General features: G+C 38.5%; 1 protein-coding gene across 2 annotated transcripts in view; it reads right to left on the reverse strand.

Moving 5' to 3' along the window:
* LOC131030902 (uncharacterized) overlaps positions 1-23,059 on the reverse strand; it is a 91,622-nt gene that overhangs the window by 54,258 nt on the left and 14,305 nt on the right. The window lies entirely within an intron of this gene.

The following is a 23,059-nucleotide window of genomic DNA, read 5'->3' on the forward strand; positions in this document are numbered from 1 at the left end:
ATGAATTGAACAGTCATTTCATATTGATAAATATGTACATTGTATCACATTTTGAATGAATGAAATACAAGTTTCATTGAATACTTTCTTGTTGCCTGATTTCCCGTCCATTCAATTTTGTCAATCTTTCCTTTGCATTTCATTCCCAGGCCTATTGGTATCTGAGCATAGGGATTTTTCCGTTTGCACCAAAACCCCATCCCTCACCCCTAGCCCTAGTTTTCATTCATGTCTGCCATTCTATCTGTCCTCTTGCCTTTAAAATTTTGGCCCCCTCTGTTTCTGTGAATTGAAGAACCACAATCTTCCTAAAGTCATTTGTCAACCTTCAGTTTTTTCTAGGGTTTAAAATGAAATATTCCCTAAATCCCTATTTGTGTCTTATGTTAAATACAATCCACATGTATATTCTCTTCACTATTGTTGTCTTCTATTTTGTATACCCTAACCAGCAAATCCCACATCCATTTCCCTGAAAATCACATCCAAAATGCACAAATCACATCAATTTATATGTGGAGTATTATCCTGAAAGCAAGGTTGAGGGTTCAAAACTACAGTCAAAACATTCCGGCTGCTCAATACTCCTACATCGCTGCCTAAAACCTGTGCATACTCAGTATTTCAGATCTTCTCTAGTATTTTCTACGCTCATACTCCCATGTGTCCTATTGAGAAATGATTTGCATTTATTTTTCTTTTCCCCATAGCCTCCATTATTGTAATCTCCCATCTACTGTTCCCACGTCTGTGTTATCATGAGTGATCACACAGTAGAATTTCAGATTTTCAAGAAATCTAATTGGCTGTTAGAAATATGAAATTGGGATTCTTGTAAGAAAATGACTCCACAACCTTCCATCATTTGCAACAAGTGGCGCTTCCATGATTTACAAAGAACAATTCCATAAACATCTGAGTTTCAAACTCTCTTCTTAAGAAGAAATAACCTTGCAAACCTAGGCCTACCATTGAGTCCATTAACTATGTGTCTTGCAGTTGGATACATCTGTTAATGAAGTCATTTTTAAAAATATTTTGTGGTCAGAACAAAGGATTAGATTAACATTGGTTGCATATAAGTTTTATTTAAGGCTGAGAAGTCATATAATAAGTTTGAATTAAAACAGCATGCATATAATACTTAAATAGGGTTGTCCATATTTGAAAGGAACTACAAAAGTATAGTTTGAGTCCAAACATCAAAACAAATCATAGCGTTTAGCTAAGTCACAGAATACGGTTTTTCATGGACAAGGTTCGAATTTAATCAAATTTCAAACTTTCATAAAAAAATCGTTCAAATTCGGCCATAAAAAACTTCTGCTAAAAAGTGGGCAGACGGCCTCTATAAACACACAACTCACTCCCGTGGTTGCCATCGCTGCCGCCTGCCGTAGTCGCCGTCACTGCCTTTGCCATCGCTCCCGTGTTCAGGTAGGTGCCCGAGCTCTCAAATTTTATTAGTTATTTTGACATCACTCCAATGTTGTAAACAATATCGAGCAATAGTAATGTATTCGATGTTGTAAATTTTATTAGTTAATTACGAGCAATAGTAATCAGGTATTCAATATTGTCTGATGTAGTTTTATTTTTTTATTGTAATAAATTCGAATGCATTCAAAAATATACAGTAATAAGTTATTATGTATATTTTTTAATGCATTCGATATACATTACTAGTTATATTTTTTAATGCATTAGTTATATTAGTTGCATTAGTTATAATTTATTAGAAGTATTACATATATTTAAAAATAAACAAAATTATATAAGGCGAATTTAATCCAAAAAAAATTTTCAATTTTTTCCCTTGTCAAATTTCATTCGAATTTCATGACTGTCGAATTGGAATTCGAATTCGAACCTTGTGACTTAGGCGTTTAGTATACGCAACGCCTCTAGTTGATGTTTACAAGTCAAATCGTTGTGATTAAACTATTGCATATAGCTGCAGCAATGGCATCTATGGCTTAGTTCCTATAAATTGTTGAGGAAAAATAAGCACATTTTTGTTTTTGTTTCCCTCTATTACCCATTCATCATTATTGTAAGACATGAATCTTGACAGGAAGAAATTTTGATTTCTTTCTAAGCAAATGTCGTTGACACGATAAATCTCTTTCACATGTTGCCTATGTGTCACATACCTCTCTGTTCTCATGTCCTTCAATGTAACTTTAACATATCACCAGATATATTGAAAGGACAGGCTTCTTCCACATGTTGATGCATATATCGAAAGGGTGAGAATATCAAGAGGTTTGGTATCACAATCTACCACTACATAAAAATAGAAACCTATTGTAGTGATAAGGAACCAATCCATTTCCATTTGACAGCAAAAGTCATAAGGTGTTGTGACTTGTATCATCTCCGAGCATTACCAATGGAACCCAACTCAAACATTTGAAATATTAGTAATTATGTCTACATTATACACCAATGCCATGTTATCCTTGCAAATTCACATTAGTATTGAACAAGAAAAAAAAAAAAATTTATGAAATTAATTTTAGATTCTTGAATTCTAATTTTGAAGACTTTAGGGATTAACTATCTCCAACTAGCTCTTTGATCTAACTAATAGTTTTGTGCTCTTCAATGCTTCCCATTATTTCACAATATTAGTTTTCTTGACAACTTCATTTTAGAATAAACTCTGATTGAGCTGATTGCCTATTTGGCTAGAAAACCACCTTGAATATGCCATTCAACATGCATTTTATTTCTCTAAAACTTTTTATCTCTAGTATTAAATCAATTAATGAAACATCAAATATAAAATATATGTTAGAAGTCATGTGCCAAATTTGCATGCTAACCAATTTGTTAATTATGATAGATGTTGAGAGTACACACTTATAATCTCCAATATAGAAAGTTTTTAGTAACTCTTTCATCCTGATGATGGATCACGGAGTGTGATCCGAAACATTGATGCAAAAAACTATCACGCAATCGAATCCAGAAGCAATTACAGACAACAATATGGATTGTGGAAATCTAATATCATTAACCATTTCTTTTGCAATTAAGCCACTTAAAATCTTATTTTTTTAATCAAGTTCAACCAGCCTTATAATAATTTAAGTACTGCCTCTTGTCCTTATTGATAATATTGACTGATAATATTAAAAATATATTTTTATTTACAAATTATATAAAGACTATCTTTATCTTTTTATGAATAATATATATTAATAATTATATTATTTTATCAAAATTCAATTACATAATTATAACTGATTAACTCATATTTTATAAAAATGTGATATTAATTCATCTCTTTCACTGCACACATTTCACTTATTCTGCTCTTTTTTATTTGCACACAACACTTTCATTTTATTATTTGCTAGCAAATCCCAATAAATTTGTATTTGAAATTTTGAAACCTTCAACTGGCAACAATATCTTTGTTTTTCTATTTAAACGCAGATGTGAATCTTGTCTGAATTCACCTATGGTTTGACTGGGAAAAAAATCTTTCATCTCCAAAGCCAAATACCCTTTCCATCCTAAGGTTTAAGTTAGACATGCAGTATAAACTTAACTATAAGAGAAATAAAATGACGAAAGACGTCCAAATGAGTTCCTTCATCCTCTTTTTATAACACCTCCACATCACATTCCACTCCTACCATGGCCATGTCCATACTCTATCACTCTCTTCCTTATCGACCTATTTATACCAATCCCTTTTTGTCTCCCATTCCTACTACTACCATCCCTATTTCTACTTCGGATGCACTTATTCAAAAGCTAGAAGGGGGGAGCATAAAGTTGATACCATGCCTAACGGACAAAATAAAGATGAATATATGGAAACAAGAAATACACCACGTGCATTTTAAAGTATTGCTTATCCTTCACTTAGTGGTTTTGTGGCACCATGATTTGATATTTACAATGGAAAAGGTGATGTTAACTCACATTTGAGATCTTTCACTGCTGCATGTTTAGATTGTGTATGAAAATAAAGTTTTGGCTAAATTATTTTTACACATGTTAAATAATTATGCTCTTGATTGGTTCTTATTTTTGCCTCATATATCTATCAATTCTTTTTCCAAATTAGTCAAAGCACTCCTTAAGCACTTCAAAGTTGATATGGACCTAGAGGCTACCATTGCTGATTTACTTGAGTGCACCCAAGGAACTAATGAGTAGATACATGAATATGTAATTCAATTTCAATCTGTATGCTCTAAGTTGCATCATTGGCTTTATGAAAATAAGTTGCAAACTATTTTTATCAAAGAATTGTTGCCACCTTGTTGTGACCTTTTTCACACATCGTCCCATTGCAAATGGGGACCCTCTCTTTTCCTGCTTTCTAGGGTTTTGTTAGTGTCCTATGACCTTTTGCTGCAGTTTCACCAAGCCTTGTCCAGTTCAGAGCATTTCAGGCCCTGACAATTGAAAGTTAGTTTTTGCAAGTTATGTGATTCCGAAATGTGAACACCACCAGAGTGCTTAGAGAGGCCAAAGGACGAAGATCACAATTGATTTGGACGAATTTGGACAACTTTCTATTTTTAGAAAGTTTGCTTTTTTGCTTTTTCCTATTTTTTAGGAAGTTTCGTTTTTGGCATTTTTACCCCAATCCCCGGTATGGCTATTTTTAGAAAGTTTTCCCTATTTTTTAGGGATGTCCGCTTTTTGCTTTTTCAGGATGCAAACCTAGGTTTTACACTTGCACCATTGACCAGCTTCGACCGAGACTCAAAAATTCCAAGTTTTCACCTAAAAAGCTAAATCCCTATATTTTAGGCTTTTTGCTTTTTCGGAATGAGAACCTAGGGTTTGCACTGATACCACTGACCAGCTTCAACCGGAACTCAAAAACTCCAAGTTTTGACCTAAAAAAGCTAAATCCCTAGATTTTAGGTTTTTTGCTTTTTCGGAATGGGAACCTAGGGTTTGCACTGATACCACTAACCAGCTTCAACCGAAACTCAAAAACTCCAAGTTTTGATCTAAAAAAGCTAAATCCCTAGATTTTAGGCTTTTTGCTTTTTCGGGATGCAAACCTAGGGTTTACACTTGTACCACTAACCTGCTTCGACCGCGATCCAAAATTTTCAAGTTTTGACCCAAAAAGCCAAGTTCCTATATTTTAGGGGGTCATGGCACCTTCAAAGGATAATCAGCTCGAAAAATCATCCTGATCCTCAAATGTCCTGAAATTTGGCTGTCTGGAATGTCATCCTAATTCTAAAATTTGACTAAGTTTGGAAAATTGGAGAATCCTCCAAAAATTAGATTTTGCATTATTAGTCCTAGAGGCCCGAAACCACTCTCAAACATCCTGACGATATATATGAAATATAACTTAAAGTATAAGAAACTTATACTTAAATGTTATATTTCATATATAGTCCACCCTCTTGAGAGACCTTCAAAGTCCGCCATGGGTTGGGAGGTCATGTGGGAGCACTCTTCAAAGTCCGCCCAAGCATGTGGAGAGCGCCTCAAAGTCCGCCCAAGCATGTGGGAGCACTCTTCAAAGTCCGCCCAAGCATGTGGAGAGCACCTCAACGTCCGACCAAGGAGGAGAAGCCACCAAAGTCCGCCAAGGCTAGAGAGGTCATGAAGGAGCCTCCACCAAAGTCCGCCATAGGTTAGGTGGCCATGAAGGAGCAAAGGCTAAAGTCCGCCCCATGCCTTAGCCAAAATTTCGCCTTGAAGAGAGCCATGAGGAGAGGCCTCCAAAGTCCGCCATGTCTTAGGACTCTCTAAACTCCGCCATGTGGGAACCAAGTCCAAAGTCCGCCCAAGGTAAGGAGACTCACCAAAACTCCGCCCATGGTGCTGGTCATCCAAAACTCCACCCAAGGTGCTGCTGAGTGAATGGTCTTGAAACTCCGCCCTATCCTAGCACCTTGGTGGCCAACACTTGAAACTCTGCCCTATCCTACCATGTTGGTGGCCAACCCTTCAAAGTCTGCCATGTTTTGGAAGAGGCCATGATGGCCAACACTCTAAAGTCCGCCATGTGTGTGGGGTGCCCAAGGGGTGAAGTCCAAAGTCCGCCCTATGTTGTAGACCCATCAAAACTCTGCCCTACCCTAGCAAAATGATGCAAAGGTCTAGAAGTCTGCCCATGTTGGAGATGTCTTAGGAGTCCGCCTAGGGGGTGTGTTCCAAAGTCCGCCCTATGCCTTAGCCAAAAAAATCGCCTTGATTGAGCTTTGCTCAAAGTCCGCCCTCCATGTTGAAGGGACCCTTCAAAACTCCGCCCAAGGAAGTAGATGCTAAGTATGATGTTGAAGAGCCTTCTCAAACTCCGCCATGCCTTGGAGAGATAAGGAAAGTCCACTCAAGTTTGAGGAAGATGAAGGTAAGCCTCCAAAAGTCCGCCTACACATAAAAGTCAAACAGAATCAACAAAAATACAAAGTGATGTCATGAAAATCCTTCAAGATTTCGAACTTAAATCCAAAATAGAAAGTTTTCAAAAGGAGAATATTGGAAGATTAATAAGGATTTAGAACTTAAATCCAAAATGGAAAGTTTTTTTTAAGAGAATATTGGAAGATTAATAAATGTTTCAAACTTATAGCCAAATTGGAAACTTTTGGAAGATATTTTCTTCGAATTTGGAAAAATGACAACACTTTCCAAAAGAATGAAGTTAAAATTGGAAACATGATTTGGAAGATTTTAAGGGTTTTTGATTGAGGATTTAACTTTATTTACAAATACTTCGTTGTAAACTTCATTTCTACACCAAGAAGTTCGAAAATATTAAGGAGAGCATAGTAAAATACTTTCAGTTTGGAGTTCATCTGCAGAAAGTTTTGGATATTGCTGGAAGTTGGATAAACTTTTTTGACAAAAGTTTCACAGATTTTTGGAGAAAGACAACCAGTATAAGGACGAATTATTGAATCTCTCCTGAATTTTTGAGTATTTTTGAAGGTGAAATTAAATTCATGATGCGGATTTATGTATTTTCTGAGTTTTTCCAGAGTTTGAGAAATGATTTTTAGTGAATTTGTTCGAATTTCTAAGGGAGGAAAATCATTTTTTTGGCTAAGTATAAGAAATTTTCGGAGTTATAACACTTGGTGTTGGATTGTGATCACAGTTATCTTGAAGGTTGGAGAATTTACATGTGAAAATCCCATTCTCATGGCTAGGTATGAAAATGAAGTGAAATTTTCCAAACACTTAGCCATTCGCAGCCTCGATTTTCTTTAATCCAAGATAGATTTCTAACTTATTTTCCTTTGGTTTTACAGGTCGCAGGAGGAAATAGAAGTGGGATCATCATAGAGATCGCAGTTGGAGTTTCAAGCCAAACGAAAGATTGAGGACAAGTTCACAGGCAAGGTTCATCCGGGCGTGAAGATAGCCAAAATTTGGCTAAGTATGGGAATTGTTTCACAAAGAAAATTCCAATTTCCTCAATTATGATGAAGGCATGTCAGGGTATCGAGAAGAAGGACATGATCATAGCGAACGCCCGAACAGCTTGATCCCATCATTTCATATTTGCAAGGGGTTATCTAGAGCTTTTACCCTCCTCCCACGCAAGATAAATTGGCAAATGAAGGCAGGATCGTCACAGAAAACACAAATGGAGTTTCAAGCCAAATTCAGAATTGAAGACAGGGACCTGTTGTGACGTTTTCACACATCGCCCCATTGCAAATGGGGACCCATGTTTTTTTGCTCATTTTGTTCGTTTTCGCTTTGCTTTTTCTAGGGTTTTGTTAGTTTGTTAGTTGTCTGGATTTAGGGTCAAGCCTTAGGGTTTTAATTACCGTCTTTTCGGACCAAAATCCAGTCGGTTTTGGGAGCTTTTTGATTTTCCCTTTTCTAGAATGCAAATTTTGAATGCAATGAATTCGCCAGAATGGTCTAATTTTCAATTGGAATGTTGACGCAGAGTCTAAATTTGTCTAAGTGTTGACCGTCAATATGAATTTTTGTCTGATTGAATATTTTGACCAAATTTTGACTTTTTTGAAGTTTGATCCTGGGCATTGGAATTGATTTGTTTTCGCCTCGTGAAGTGTTAAAATGTGAAAAATCTTGTTATTTTGGCCTGTAGGAGCAAAATCGCTCCTGTCCCTCAGTGAAGGACAGGAGCTCAATCTCAAATATCTCATCATTCTTGCAGAGTCCAGACAAATTTTACGTTTGAAGTGATGGAGAGCGGCGAGATCTTTCCATTGAATATAAATTGAAGATTTTCATGAGCACAGAAATGCCTCCAGGAGGAAAATCGCTCCTGTCCCTCAGTGAAGGACCGGAGCTACAAATCCAATTTTGCTTTGTCCTTGCAGGATTTTAACGTCTTGACGATGTGAAAAGGTCCAAAGAGGTACATTTTATCAAATGAATATAACTTGAAGTGCTGTCGGGGAGATCAACAGGGTAGCAAGTCCGGCTTGAGTGAGGTCCTGATCCTGAAATTTGGCTAAGTCTGGAATGTCCTGACCCTGAAATTTGACTAAGTCTGGAAACTGAAAAAACCTCCAAAAACTAGATTTTGCAATATAACTCCTGGAAGTCTGAAACCACTCTCAAACATCCTGAAAGTATATATGGAATATAACTTAAAGTATAAGAAAGAAGAAACATAGAAGGAAATGTCACTTATACTTAAATGTTATATTCCATTAAAATTGTCCTGATCGAGAGTGCGAAAAGTCAAATTTCGCTCGTGTCCTTCTCCAAGGGTCCAGAGCGAAATGCGCTCGTGTCCCTCTCCAAGGGACCAAGGCGAATCGCTCGTGTCCCTCACCAAGGGTCCAGAGCGAAAATGCTTAGTTGAGCCATTCCTGACCTTGTTTGGACGAATCGAGACATCAAAGGCATGGCGAAGGACGAAATGAGCATGATAGAGCATCCAGACTTGATCAAAACAATAAAATGCTTAAGTTCGCTCCTGTCCCTCAGGAAGGGACCAGAGCGATTTTTGTTATAGATGATTTTCTCGCCAAGTTACGACCGATTCCAAGGCATGGATGAATGGAAGGACGCATTATGAACCCGTTGAATATAAACTTGGAACCAGGCAAAGTGAGATAGTGGCCACAAGGGAAGGATCGCTCCTGTCCCTCTCCAAGGGACCAGGGCGATATGATGATTATATTGCCGTCCCTCCAAGATCAGGACACTCCAAGGCGAAGAACAAGGTACCAAGGACGTTTCGAAGCATCTCCATCAAACACAAAGTTACAAGGATCGCCACATTGAGGGATTTGCTCTAAAATATCCTAATTCGCTCCTGTCCCTCAGGAAGGGACCAGAGCGAAATTTCCATAAAGACCAAGATTTTGGAAGTTTAACAAGTATCAAGCCACCAAGAGGAATCAAGGGACGTCATTTCACGCATTGAAGGTAATGGCAAGTTGAAGAACGCAAGGACAAGCTTAAAAACTTGAAGTTCGCTCCTGTCCCTCAGGAAGGGACCAGAGCGATATTGATTATATTGGCCAAGTCTCTCAAAATTTACGTCAAGCCAAGGTTTTGCAAGATGGTAAAAGGTCTCAGGCGTCCTTTGAAGGTGATATACCAAAGTGTTGAACGTTAAAATGCTACCAATTTGCACAAAGAGCCTATATCGCTCCTGTCCTTTGGACAAGGACCAAAGCGATTTTTACTAAAACACTCATGTTCCGTCAAAACCAGGACAAGGCAAAGATAGGCATGGTCAAGGACGTCCTTTGGAAGACAATGAATGAAGAACAAAGATCAAAAGTTTGCAAATTTGAGCCAAGACACTAGGATCGCTCCTGTCCCTCAGTCAGGGACCAGGGCGATATTACATCCAAAGGCACTCATTCACACATGCAAGTCAATCTAACTCAAAGGACCCAGATAAAATGGCGATTTGGACGTAAGGATGAAGACCTTGGACGTAAAAATTGCAAGAATCATGACCAAATTGATGGATCGCTCCTGTCCCTCAGTCAGGGACCAGGGCGATGAGGTACGTATCTTCTCACCTTTTCATTTTGGCGCTTAAAACACATTTTTTAAATTTATTTAAATGCTAGAAAAAAATCGATATTTAATTAAAAGCATTTAAATAGCGCATGGTATGTATTTATTAATTATTTTTTGCCTTTGTAAAAAAATCGAAATTTATTAATTAAAAATAAAGGCATTTAATAATTAATTATTAATTTAATAAAAAAACAAAAGGAGCGCTAAGGTTATGAGGTCGGCCTTGTTATTGATGTAAAAATCGTTTTAATTGCTTAATTTTTCCAAAGTCGGCCTAAGCAAATTAAGGTGTGAGCGCTATAAAAGGAGAGTGGAAGATTTCATTTTCACATCATCATTTTATCCTTCTACATGCGAATTAAGGAAGACAAGGGAGAAGTGCGATTTGGAGTTTACTAATAAAGGTGGTGCGATATCTTGGAGAAGGCAAAAGAGGAGCGAATTTCATACAAAGGAAGGGCGAAATTATCATTCAAGAAGAGGAGCGAATTCAATCAAAGGTGGTGCGAAACTACTATCCAAAGGAGAGGCGAACTTGAAGTTTCCATTTGAGCGAAGTTGCCTAGGACGTCAAAGACATATCAAAGATGGCGAAATTGCTAACTTGAAGAGGAGATCACGTCCAAGACTTGAAGGGTGGCGAAGTTGATAAGAGGAACGTTCTTTTGAAGATCACATCAAGACCATCTTATTTCAAATTTCGCCTAGGCGAATTTTATTCATTTTGCATTTTAGAGTTAAGCTCTCAAGTAAGGTATGGCAAGATCTCTTGTTTTAATTTCGAATTTTGATTGTCATTGCCTTAATTTTGAAATTTTGTTTTGCCTTAGCTCAGTTGTTTTTAGGAAATGATTAATAAAGGACTTATCATTAAGTTTCCTAAAATTTGCTCTCTAATTTATGTTATGTATTGCAAAATCATGTTACTAATTTTGAAATGTTGTGTAGGCATCAAATGGAGGTCTCTTCAAGGAAAATCAAGCCGGATCAAGGACGGTCTTCGCCAGGACGGTCTTCGCCAGGACGATCAAGCCAAGACATGGGCGACCTCTTTCAATCCAGCGTTCCAAGGCGAGGTACATCATCATCCTGCACATCAAGGACAAAAGGAGTTAGAACAAGAGTTAAATAAAGATAGCCTCTCAACGACATCAAATTGAATATCTAGCAAGCTTCAAGTGTCAGATGAGGTGGCGTCCTAGTCATCATTTCTCCAATCAGTGAAGTCCATCTCAGCATGTCCAGATTCAATGTACTTAACTCATGGAAGGTGGCACAAACTCCGATGTACCTACCCCGGCTATCCATTGGTCGATTTTTCTAGAAGGGACATGTGTCCAAGCAATACAATTTTATCATTGGTCAAGCATTAAATGTTATGTAATGGTTGTAACAAACCCTAATTAGGGTTTTTCATTGTAAAATCTTGGCCATTGATCTTGAATTGATCTAAGCCATCAAATTGTATTGTGGGCACTATATAAGCCCAAACATTTCATTTGTAAAATAATAATTTTAGAGAATTAGAGAGAGTTGTAAATAGTTGAAAGTAGTTAGAGAGTAGAATAGGAGGACAAGGCAAGAAATTGTTGCCATTGATTGTAAACAAACTCCATTTTCATTGAAGTAATGGTGAAATATGACGTTTTTCTTGCAATTTGCATGGTTTCTTGTTGAGTCTTCAATCTTAGATGGTAGATGATTAAATGAATGGAGGGAATGTGATTGATTGATGGTGGAATTCGTACATCCATACTACTAGCAGTTTGTTGATTGCAGACTTGCCTTGCGTAGTCAACTGGATCATTCAGCCTAAGCTCAATTTCAAATTGTTGCCTCTTCATTGATATGCATCAACTTGGATGGTATCTATGCCTGCGGTGATGATTTGAACATCATAAAGCTCCCTTAGAAGATCGCACTAGTCTTGTGTAGATGTTCCATTGATGTCAAAACAAGATCTAGTTAGAGTTTCACCAAAAATCAAGTCATTGCTCCTACATTCTTAGTATTAGGATTAGATCCTCTCTTCGCCCTTATCCTTTTTCCATTTTTTAATCTAAGTTAGTCAGAGCCTGTGTCCAGCAAAGCAGATCGGAAGTTCAATGTAAGTCCCCTTGTGATTCCAGCAAATCACATCATACCACTGGAGCTTGTCCACACGTGGAGACCCCACTAAATGAACCTTGGAGTCTACCTAACTGATCCTTTACGCGAATCTTCAGCAGTTAGAGACTATTTTCTCAAGAGAGGATAAGATGCCTTTAGGTATTTTATTCTGTGTATGATGGTGTACAAAATACACGTCAACAGGACCATGAGCAAGGTTCGTTCGAGCATAGAGAGGGACAAAATTTGGCTAAGTATGAGAAATACTTCGCGAAGAGATTTCTTCTCCAAATTCGAGGCACTTGAAAGAATCTCAAGGCATCAAGAAAGAAAAGTTCTCAGACTTGGTGAAAATATGGAAAAGTTAAATAAACTTCCAACTTCTTGAAGGATTTCATCTTCGGAAGGAATTGAAAAAGACAAGCTCCCAAGCATAATCAAATGGTGACAAGAAGGAAGCAAATTTCCATACTTAGACAATTTCTTGACACAAATTGGAAATTTCAAGGAAGACATTCAGCACGTTGAGGTGGCGCCTTGTCACCTTCCAACCAATCAGATCGCTCCAAGTCATCATGTCCAGGTTCGATGAACCTGACTTACCCAAAAGCTTCTAGAAGGGCACACTTCACAATGCAACAACCTTCTATTTTCATTAATGGTTCACATTTAGCAAGAAGGACAAGTGTCCCAAATGTAATTGGTCGAGGGTAGTTAGTTTTGGGAAACCCTAATTAGGGTTTGTAGCTTTCAATCTGGGCCCTTGATCACTGTTTGATCTCAGTCATTCATTTATTTTTGAGAAACTATATAAGGTTGCCTCCTCTCATTTGAAAAGGGTGAGGTTTTTGATGTATTGTTGCTTAAGGTCATTTCCAGATAATATATTGCATGTGCACTGCTTTGTAATCTCTATTATTTGAATGATTTGCATGGTTTCAATTGCCTCAACACTTAGTTAAAATTAATCTAGATTTGCTTTCATTGTTGTTAATTTGAATGAAGGATTTGATAAGTGTCAATTGATGGTGTATCTCCACTCAAACTTTTGGTGTATGGATGATTTTCATCTCACCGTGCAAAGTTAGTCTGAGCCTATCCCCTGTGCATCCCAACATCTTGATCATAAGCACAACCCATTGAAGATTGCACCGGCCTTGTGTAGTTGTCCCTAGTGTGGCGAAGCAAGGTTTGGTTTCTCGAGAGCACCCAGTTGATACCGTCTCCAAAGTTCGTAGGTTTAGATTAGCCTTCTCAAACCCTATCTCTTTTTCCCTTTCTTTTGAAAGTCTAAATCCCAGAAAATCCCAAACAAAAAAAAAAGAAGAGCCTAAAATTGCTAAATCCATCTAAGTCCAGCAGTTCAAGATACTTGTCAAACGTAAGTCCCCCTTGAAATTTCAGCATACACTACCCAAGAAGCTATTCCACTAAAGTTGCTTGTTCGCACATATAGACCTTGGAATCAGTAGTGATTTTTCAGGAGAGGATAGAATACCTTCGGGTATCCTATCCTAATGTTTGGTAGATGATAAAACAGACACCAACATAAAAGGGCGCTAGAAGGAGGGCATTACCAGCAAAACAACAACTTTCTAAACAGCTGAACTAAAGATCATACCAATTCATACTTGTGAGCAATTACGCAGAGTTTTTTAACCCTCCTCCCACGCACCAACATAAAATGGCGCTAGGAGGGCTTTACCAAGAGAACAACTTTCCAAATAGTTAGAGTTGAGATCATACGACTCCATATTTTGCAAAAGTCGTCCACAACTTTTTCTCTACCCTCCTCCCACGCACCAACATAAAATGGCGCTAGAAGGAGGGTTGAGCAATTGACATCTAGATTCTATTAATTTATGCTTGAGGGAGTAAATTTAAGGACTTTTTTTTAAACCTCCTCTCAAGCGCAACATAAAATGGCACTAGAAGGAGGGCTGAACATTTTACAAGTTGGGAAATTCAGCTGGAGAGAACCAATGAACTTTGAAATGCCAAATCAGAGATATGTTAGATCTCTTTTATGTCAAAAAATCCAAAAAAGGTGAAAAATTGAAAAATCTAAAAAATTAGAAAAATAAAAAATCGAAAAAGAGATTCCTCTATAGATGGGCGTTCGTTCCATATTTCATACTGTCAGGACAGTCCCTTGTGGATATTGCTCAGATTTAGGAAAATTTGAATGCGCAACTGCACCCCAGGAATTTGTCTCGATTTACCATACCAGGGAGGTGCCGGATACATGAAACGACTGAGCATGATGAGATCAATTGCTTGGCATTCTTGTCAAGGATAGAATTAGTTCTACAAGGAAAAATTTTCTTTTGGGATGTTCCAAAACCAGAATTGTTTATAAAGCCTGACAATGAGGGCAATGGAAATGATCCTTTCACAAGGTTCATACTTAGAATTCAAAATCGGATAGAACAAGGTAATGTCCACTTGAAGGGCGTATTGCTTCCTTGTTGGTGTAGGATTCACAATGAGCCACATTCAGAATTTGCTTGTTTTATATGTGAAGAGGCTATCAACCAAGCTAGATGTCACTTAGGATTATCAAAATTGCCAAGGAAATGCATCTGGAACGAGCATCTCAGTCATGTATCAAAAGAACAAAGCATCATGACATCATCAGGTTATGAAGGAAGGAAATTGGAAGAAGATATTGAATCAAACATTCAAGTGGATGAAGATTGTTCCTACATCACACTAGAACGAGAGGCCATTGAAGTAAAGATCAAAGAAATAATGGAATACATCCAAGCAAGGAGAACAGACCAAGGAAGCTATCAGCATATGGAAGCCAATGAATATGCAAAAGTGAAAGTTATTGAAGATCATCAGGAGCCAGAAATGGAAGATTTAGTTCAAAATAGAGACAGTGCCCTCGATGAAGAAGTTCAATCATGCACGCTCAAGACGGAAGAAATGATAAGCAGCCTAAGACAAGATGGAATGTTTGATGATCAATGGGCTACCAAGATGGAAGCAGAATATGAAGTACAATTCGGGTCGACGCTTGATCCAATGTTCACAGTCATGGAGGAATTGCTAGATGAAATCGAAGCAAATGGAACGCTACCTGGTGAACAAGTAATGGTAACAGAGGCAAAAGATGAAGAGCAATTCGGATTGGGGCTCAATCCAGTGTTAGGGATTCAAAAGGGGCCAACACATGAAGTATTCCAAATTTCCGAATTCCCTTTTGAATCTAATCCCCGCCGCACTCCACCCAGTTTGGAACGTGACGTTGATATGCATATTTCAGATGCAAGTGGTATGGTTCATCATCAACTTCGGCCTCCTGATGAATCAATGAATAATGAGCAAGATTTCCTTTCTGCAAATGAAGACCACCATGTTGTATCTTTCCCCACTATTGACTACAAAGAATATCATTTTGATTATGGAGATTCAGGAAAGAATATGAACTCATGTGAAAAGACTTGGTAGGGGCTAGCCTCCTCAACTGTACGTCCAGGTTATTACTAATGATTCTAGCCCAGTTGAGCTTTCCTTTTCCTTGCACAATCACTTGTACGAAGAAGAACATCCATTTGTCAAAGAAGAAGGCTTGAGAGGCACCAGTAACCAGATTGAGCATGGTTATCAAGTCTTTGAATTCTTCCTGGAAATCAATTATGTGCGGTGTATTGGGAATCTTGTTCGAGCGAGGTCAACTTTTGAGCAACCAATTCTTGTTGATGAAGTTCAGGCAAGAATCAGGATCATCCTCATACACAGACCTAGCTCCTTCTAGACTTTTGTAGATCATGTCTCTCTGCTCTGGGAGATGAAAGGCTTCACTTATAGCTTCCTCTAAAAGGTAGGCTAAGACAATTCCATCCTCAGCTATGATTGTCCTCGAATGTGAATCATAGTGCCGGGCACATTCAATCATCAACTCGTGACACTTGACTGCAGGAGGAAACCCACGGCCTTGATGATGCCACTCTCAATTATCCTCTTCGCAACAGGTGACGGCTTGCCGATGTAAGGCACTTCCCGAAACTTCTTCACATTGAAGTTTCCTAGATTGGTGTCTCTAATATTGCTCCACTTAGACACGATCCTGATCTCCAATTCATCGTTCTTGTGATCCTCCTTGATGAGAGCCTGCCAGGTAGTGGATCCACTAGCCTTGGGGGTCGTCATTTGATACCTACAAGAAACGCCCAAGTCAGGTTTGAGCATAATACCTTAAGATATGGATTTAAGTCTTTTCAAGGAAATAGATAAATATTAATTTGAAAATAATGTGATAAATCCTTAGAATTACGAATTTTCAAATTGATATTTATTGTGAATTAAATCAGATTGTGCAAGACCTAACCTTACAAAGGATTGCTATGGAAAATCAAATTAAATCTTGAAAGAGCTTTCAAAAATCTGATTATAGATACCCTTTCCTTGATTTTTAGTTATCAACTTTGAAAAAAAGGATAAGGAAAATGGAGATTTGCTGGATAAGAGGTCTTTGATCTGAATTTTAGACGCTTCCCTTTGATGAAATAAACCTTCAATCAATCTTCGAGTTTCCTCCAAAATCTGGAAATTAACCTTCAAGTAATGATTTCGCCTTCAACTTGCTTTCAAGATCTGGAAATTATCCTCCAATCTGCTCAATTTCGCACCTCCAAATCTGATCCTCAAATTCGCACAAGGGAAAATGAATGAAGATTTAAAAATTTCAAAACACACCTCTCTTATATAGGGCGCTCACCTCATTTTGCCATTAGGCCGACTTGGTAAAGGCTTAAATAAATTAAAAAAACCCCTCCACAAGCATGGCCGACTTGATAACAAAGTAAAAATAATAAATTTTGAGCACTCAAGTGTAGATTTTTTGATTTAGGATAATTTCAATGCCCAAAGGTTGATTTTTTATTTATTTTAAGGCTTAGAAAAATTAATTAATCAATTTATAAGTGCCTTAATTCATGCGAATTTGTCTTAGTCCCTCAAATGAGATTTAATTTGCAAATTTAGTGAAAAGATATAAGTAAGCTTAGTGGATGCTAAAGTTTGAACAAGGTTTGATGAAGGCTCATTCTCCATAGGCACTAGAATGTTCAAAGTATGATGGAGGCTTAAATTATTTCAAGGCTTACTTGAACTTTTCATCTAGGCTTATTCACTCCATCAGTCAAAATCCTCACCACCTAGGCTTGTCATCTCCTCATGTTCTTTGTCTAGTCCAAACAAGGCGAAGAATAGGCTTTCTCAAGGATTTCGCCCTGGACCCTTTGGAAGGGTTAGGAGCGATTTCCTTGATTTTGCCTTAATTGTCTCATTTCTTACTCCAAAACCCTCTTAAAGGTGTGCATATGCTTGTTTTGGCCTAACAAAGTCCAGGGATCCATCCTTCTAGCCTCTCATATGGGCAAATTAGGTGATAATGGGAATTTCACTCTAGACCCTTTGGAAGGGTCAAGAGCGAAATTCCTTCTTTAGGCTTCATTTTACACTTTCTTTACCTCAATTCACCCTACAAGGCTTAAATAACCTCCCTCCAGTCTTTTCATGCCTTAGGAATCAAAATCTTGTCTTGACACAAAGGGGAAATAGTGATTTAGATGAATTTCGCTCTGGACCCTTTGGGAGGGTAGGAGCAAAATTCACTTTTTGCTTGCCTATTCACACCCAATTTCATTTTCTTCACCTCATTTCATCTGGACTCCCTCACATTGAATCCATTTCCCAACTTGGCAACATTGGTTTGATCTTCACAATGCCTGAAAGGTCAAATTCACTCAAAAACCTAGCCAGGGACAAGACCTATCCAGATTTTCACTTTGGACCCTTTGGAAGGGTCAGGAACGAAATTCCAATTTTGGCTCAAAATATGCATCTTTTGTGGTCAAAAATCTTTCCAAGGCATTCTAAATAGCTTCTCCCGCTCTAGTCTAGGCCTAAATAAACTCAAATCTTGGAGAAAAAGGTGGTTGGAAGAATTTCGCTCTAGACCCTTTGGAAGGGTCAGGAGCGAATTTCTTCCTCTAGCCCAAAATCATCATTTTCGGAGACCAAAATCCATTCAAGGGCAATCTCAAGGGCTTCTATCATCTTTGTCCAGGCCTGGCTTGGTCTAAATGTGAAAGGAATAGGTGGATTTTAGAATTTCGCTCTAGACCCTTTGGAAGGGTCAAGAGCGAAATTCTTGATTTGGCTCAATTCCTTCAATCTTGATAATCATTGGCAATTTGGAGTCATTCCTAAGGCCTTCTTTAATCATGATCCACACTAGATTTGGCATGAAACTAAGGGAAAAGATAGGTTTTGCACAATTTCGCCTTGGACCCTCTGGAAGGGTCAGGAGCGAATTTCCCTTTCTAGACCAAAATCATCATTTTTTCAATCCCCATCTTCTTTGCAAGGTAAAATCTCCTCTCTCTTCACCTTATGAACAAGGTCTAAGCTCAAGCAAGGTTAAAAATATAGGCTTGCAAGGAATTTTGCTCTGGACCCTTTGGAAGGGTCAGGAGCGAAATTTCCTTCCTTGGCTAAAACAATCATTCCTCACCTCTTTCAAACATTCCCAAAGGCCACAACATGTTCATTCTCCCTTTCAACATGCCTTGGACATCAAAATTTGGTAGAACAAGGAAGGGAAAGAGGTCTAAGTAGATTTTCGCCCTGGACCCTCTGGAAGGGTCAGGAGCGAAAATCATTTTTTAGGCTTGATTCTTCATTTCTCCAATTCCAAACCACCTCAAGAGGCAAAGACATGCTATCTCACTTCCATCCACGCCATAAAAACCCAAGGACTTGACCTTATCCAAGGAAAAATAGGTGTTTCTAGGAATTTCGCTCTGGACTCTTTGGAAGGGTCAGGAGCGAAATTCACTTTTTAGGCTAGAATCCTTCATTTCTCCACCTCCAATCCTCTTTGGGAGGCAAACATAGATCCTTCCTCTTGCATCTCCACCAAGATCCTGAAGCCAAGGGAAAAATGAGTGTTTTCAAGAATTTTGCTCTAGACCCTCTGGAAGGGTCAAGAGCGAAATTCATCTTTTGAGCTGGAATCCTTCATCTTCACTCACTCCCTAAGGCTAGAACATTCAAAAATACCTTCAAACATGCCTTAGGAACTAGAAATTTGGCCTTGATAAGTGAGAATTTGAGGTCTTCAAGGATTTTCGCTTTGGAACCTTTGGAAGGGTCAGGAGTGAAAATCATTTCCCAAGTTGATTTTCATCTTCCTTTCAACTCATTCTCACACAAACTTGGTCAAATCAACTTCCTTTCATCGCAATCAAGACAAACCTCCATCCAACTGGGTCTAGGCAAGGTCAAACTAGGTTTTAAGGTCAAAAGAAGGCAAAAAGGGAAGAATTCGCTCTGGACCCTTTAGAAGGGTTAGGAGCGAAATTCTCCTCTCAGACTAGCTTTCATCATCACAAGGTCTAAAACCTCCTCCCTAAGGCAAACATGCATCCAACTCTCTCATCTATGCCCCAAAAGTCTACAATTCTGGTCAAATCCTTGAGCAAAGTGGAAAAAGGGTAGATTTCGCTCTGGACCCTTTGGAAGGGTCAGGAGCGAAATCTCTATTCTTGGTTGATTTCACACTCAATTCCACTCCCTCTCAATCCAGACTTGATCAACTTTATCTCTCCCTAGTATCATCATGTCTACTTGCCATCCACTTGACTCAAAAAACTTCATTCTGCACGTCTAAGGCCAAAATTGGGGGTCAAATGAGGATTTCGCTCTAGACCCTTTGGAAGGGTCAGGAGCGAAAATCTTCTTTAGGGCTAACTTCCATTATTCTGACACTGCAAACCTTGGATATCCTTTCAAAACTCCTTCAATCATCATCAAGTGCATTTGTTCATCAGCTTCTAAAATCGCCACTTCCATCTCTCTCTGACCACTGACTCTGCTTAATAGGCTCTGACTGGGAGGAAAACAAGATTCTGACAAGAAAACCACCAATCCAGACCTACCCTGACCTGAGACCTATCATCCTATCCATCTTCAATCCCCTGAAAGGAAAAGATCCACTAAGGTAAACCTAGGGCTCCAGGCAGACAACTAAGGATTTCCCAAAACCAGGTTGGACTCAACTTGAAAGAAACCCTAAAACGAGCCCTCGGAAAGAAACCCTAAAATGAGCCCTCGAAAAGAAACCCTAATCTACCTGGCCCAAGCGACCACCCACTCACTCCAAACCCAGCAAGCAAAGAGAGAAAACCTAACTAAGGAAAAGCAAAACCCCAAGAAAAAGAGGGGATCCCCATTCTAATGGGGAGATGTGTGAAATGGTCACAACAGGATCACAACTAGGACACCACTTCAACTTGCACTTGTAGACTTGATTCATCACCATGAAAGGATGTTGAGAGATATCTCTTGATACTCAACATTTCAAGCTTGCTCAAGTAGTGGTGATGGGAAGCATTGATGTAACTGAGCCATTCCTCTATCCTCGCCTGTTTACCTTTGGGTGATTGTATGACTTCTCCATCACGCTCCTTTGATCTCTTCATGTCTCCATGGTGCGGTGAGAGTTGAGATTCCTCTCGAGCATTTTAGTGCTTGTAAATGAAGTTTCCCCCTTTGTATGGTGGTGTAGGTCTTACAATCTTTCTCCTTTTGCTTTGCAATCACCATCCTCTCCCATCTTCTTATGTTTGTCTTATGAAGTTCCTTCAAGTGTATCTTCCTTGTATCTCAACCTTGATGTTGAAATCTGATCCTGGAGCGGCTTGTTTCAATCCTCGTCTAATATGATCTCCTTGATTTGTTTCTTCATCTCCTGCAAAACAAATAAGCAAGCATCAAATACATATGATATCCCTTATAACCTCCTAGTTTAATATAATTATGTAATTTCATGTGATTTGCTGGTTTAACAATAGCATCTATAGAAGGGGTCACTCCTTGGTTGAAGCAAATTTGTTGTCTTGTAGATGAATTCGCTTCTTCTTTTTGTGACTTTTGTTGTCACCAATGATTGGAGTTGCTGCTTGTTTGGTAAATTCGCCTTGCTAATGATTGAATTCTTCTTCTCCAATATACTTCCCTATCTTGAACTTAGAATTCGCTAATTGCTGATGACTAAAATTCGTTGTTCTGCTCTTGATTCTGCTAATCAGGGATGTTTTAATTTGAAGTGATGTTGAAATGAGGATTTCAAACTTACCTTTATAGGTGCCTAAGGTGAATGGATGTGTCTTTTACCCTAAGGCCGACTTTGTCATAAATTAAATTAAATCAAGAACTTACCTTGGCCGACTTACCTCTAGATTGACTTTGAATTTGTTTTAGGCGCTAAGATCATGCATTAGTTAATTTTGTAAACATCATATGAACTTCGCTCCATTGTGTCAACTCATGAAGTGCACTTCGCTCTATGTCCTTGCTAGGGACAGGATCTATATCACAAATTCACTCTCTGTCCTTTCCAAGGACAAGACCTATATTAAAATTTCGCTCATCATCCTTTGAGAGTACAAGACATTAGATGAAATTCGCCCTTTGTCCTTTGAGAGTACAAGACATAAATGGAATTTTCGCTCTCTGTCCTTGCTAAGGACAGGACCTATATCAAAATTCGCTTACTGACCTTTGCAAGGTACGCTCTCATCAATTCACTTTGTGTCTTTTGGGCGGTCTGTTGACGTGTTTTTTATGACAGCGTCGAACACAGAATAAAGTTGCCTAACGGTCACTTCACTCTCTCTTGATCAAAGTGTGATTGCATGCTAAGATTGCAAAAAGTTAAAACAATCGACTCCAAGGTTCCTTTATGCTACGGACGTGACTCAGTTGGCTGATGTGATTGCTGGTAATCCAAGGGGCCTTACGTTTGCATCGTTCTTTCACTTCTTTGTTGTGGCTAGCACTCCATCATCGGATATAGCGAATCTGTAATGCTTTTGCTTCAAACAAACTAAAATGAACTGAAAGTAAAAGGGAAAGGGTTTAGAAGGATCTAAATCTACTCCTAAGGGCAGTGATAACAATGAATAGTGCTTTGGTGGACAAATTCCAAATAAACCAAGCTCTGCTTTGCCAAGATCAACTACAACTCCGCAAGAACCAGTGCAATCTTCTGGGGATGCTAGAGGATTTTCAAATCGAGAAAGTACATTTGAATACCCAAAAACAGCACAATCCAAACGACTATCCACAATCGAACTTAGCACAAATTTAGGGGGCTCAGACTAACTTTACACTACAACTTACAATCAGCAAGATGCAAAAAGTATGAACCATGGAAATTCATTAGACACCATTACATTCTCCATTGAAATCAAAGCACTTTACTATTTCTAATCTAAGTGAGGAAGGTGAAACCATGCAAGCTTTGAAAAAATAATTTAAGTGGACACCATCAGAGAACAATGTTTCACTGTTATTATCTCAAAACTTATCGCAACAATTTCATACAAATCTCCCTTCTATTACAAATGAGGGGGGTCACCCCTTTATATAGGCCTCAAGCCATGATTACATGCAAACCTTAATTAGGGTTTTCCCTAAAAGATTCCCCACACATAATGCAACAAGGTGGGAGTCAACAATTAATAACCCATTATGCCCATATACAATTAATTACATTCCTGCCAAAAATGGCATCCATTGTGCATTGAATGCACAACCTCTTCCAAATTCGCCCAACATGCGTTGAAAATTCATCCATGCAAAAATCACCCCATTATGTCAAAAATGCTCCATCATTTCCACATGTAACGGCTGCATGCAAAAAGAATCTGCCATAAATTCAATATGCAATGACCGAGTCACCATTTGGTCAAATATTTCAGCAATGAATGCACCCCCATACTGCCATGGGTTCAATAGATCCTCGCCATGCAAGTGGACCCCGTCGTCGTATATCCGCTCCTACACATCTAGAATTGTTGGAGAGAGAAAATTTGATTCAGGAAGAATTTTCTTGAAGTCTCTTCAACTTTCCTTGCTCGGAGAAGGTTTTCCATCAATTTTCACCATCTCCTATTTTTTA

Source organism: Cryptomeria japonica, chromosome 10 (genome assembly GCF_030272615.1).
Source record: "Cryptomeria japonica chromosome 10, Sugi_1.0, whole genome shotgun sequence".
NCBI lineage: Eukaryota > Viridiplantae > Streptophyta > Pinopsida > Cupressales > Cupressaceae > Cryptomeria > Cryptomeria japonica.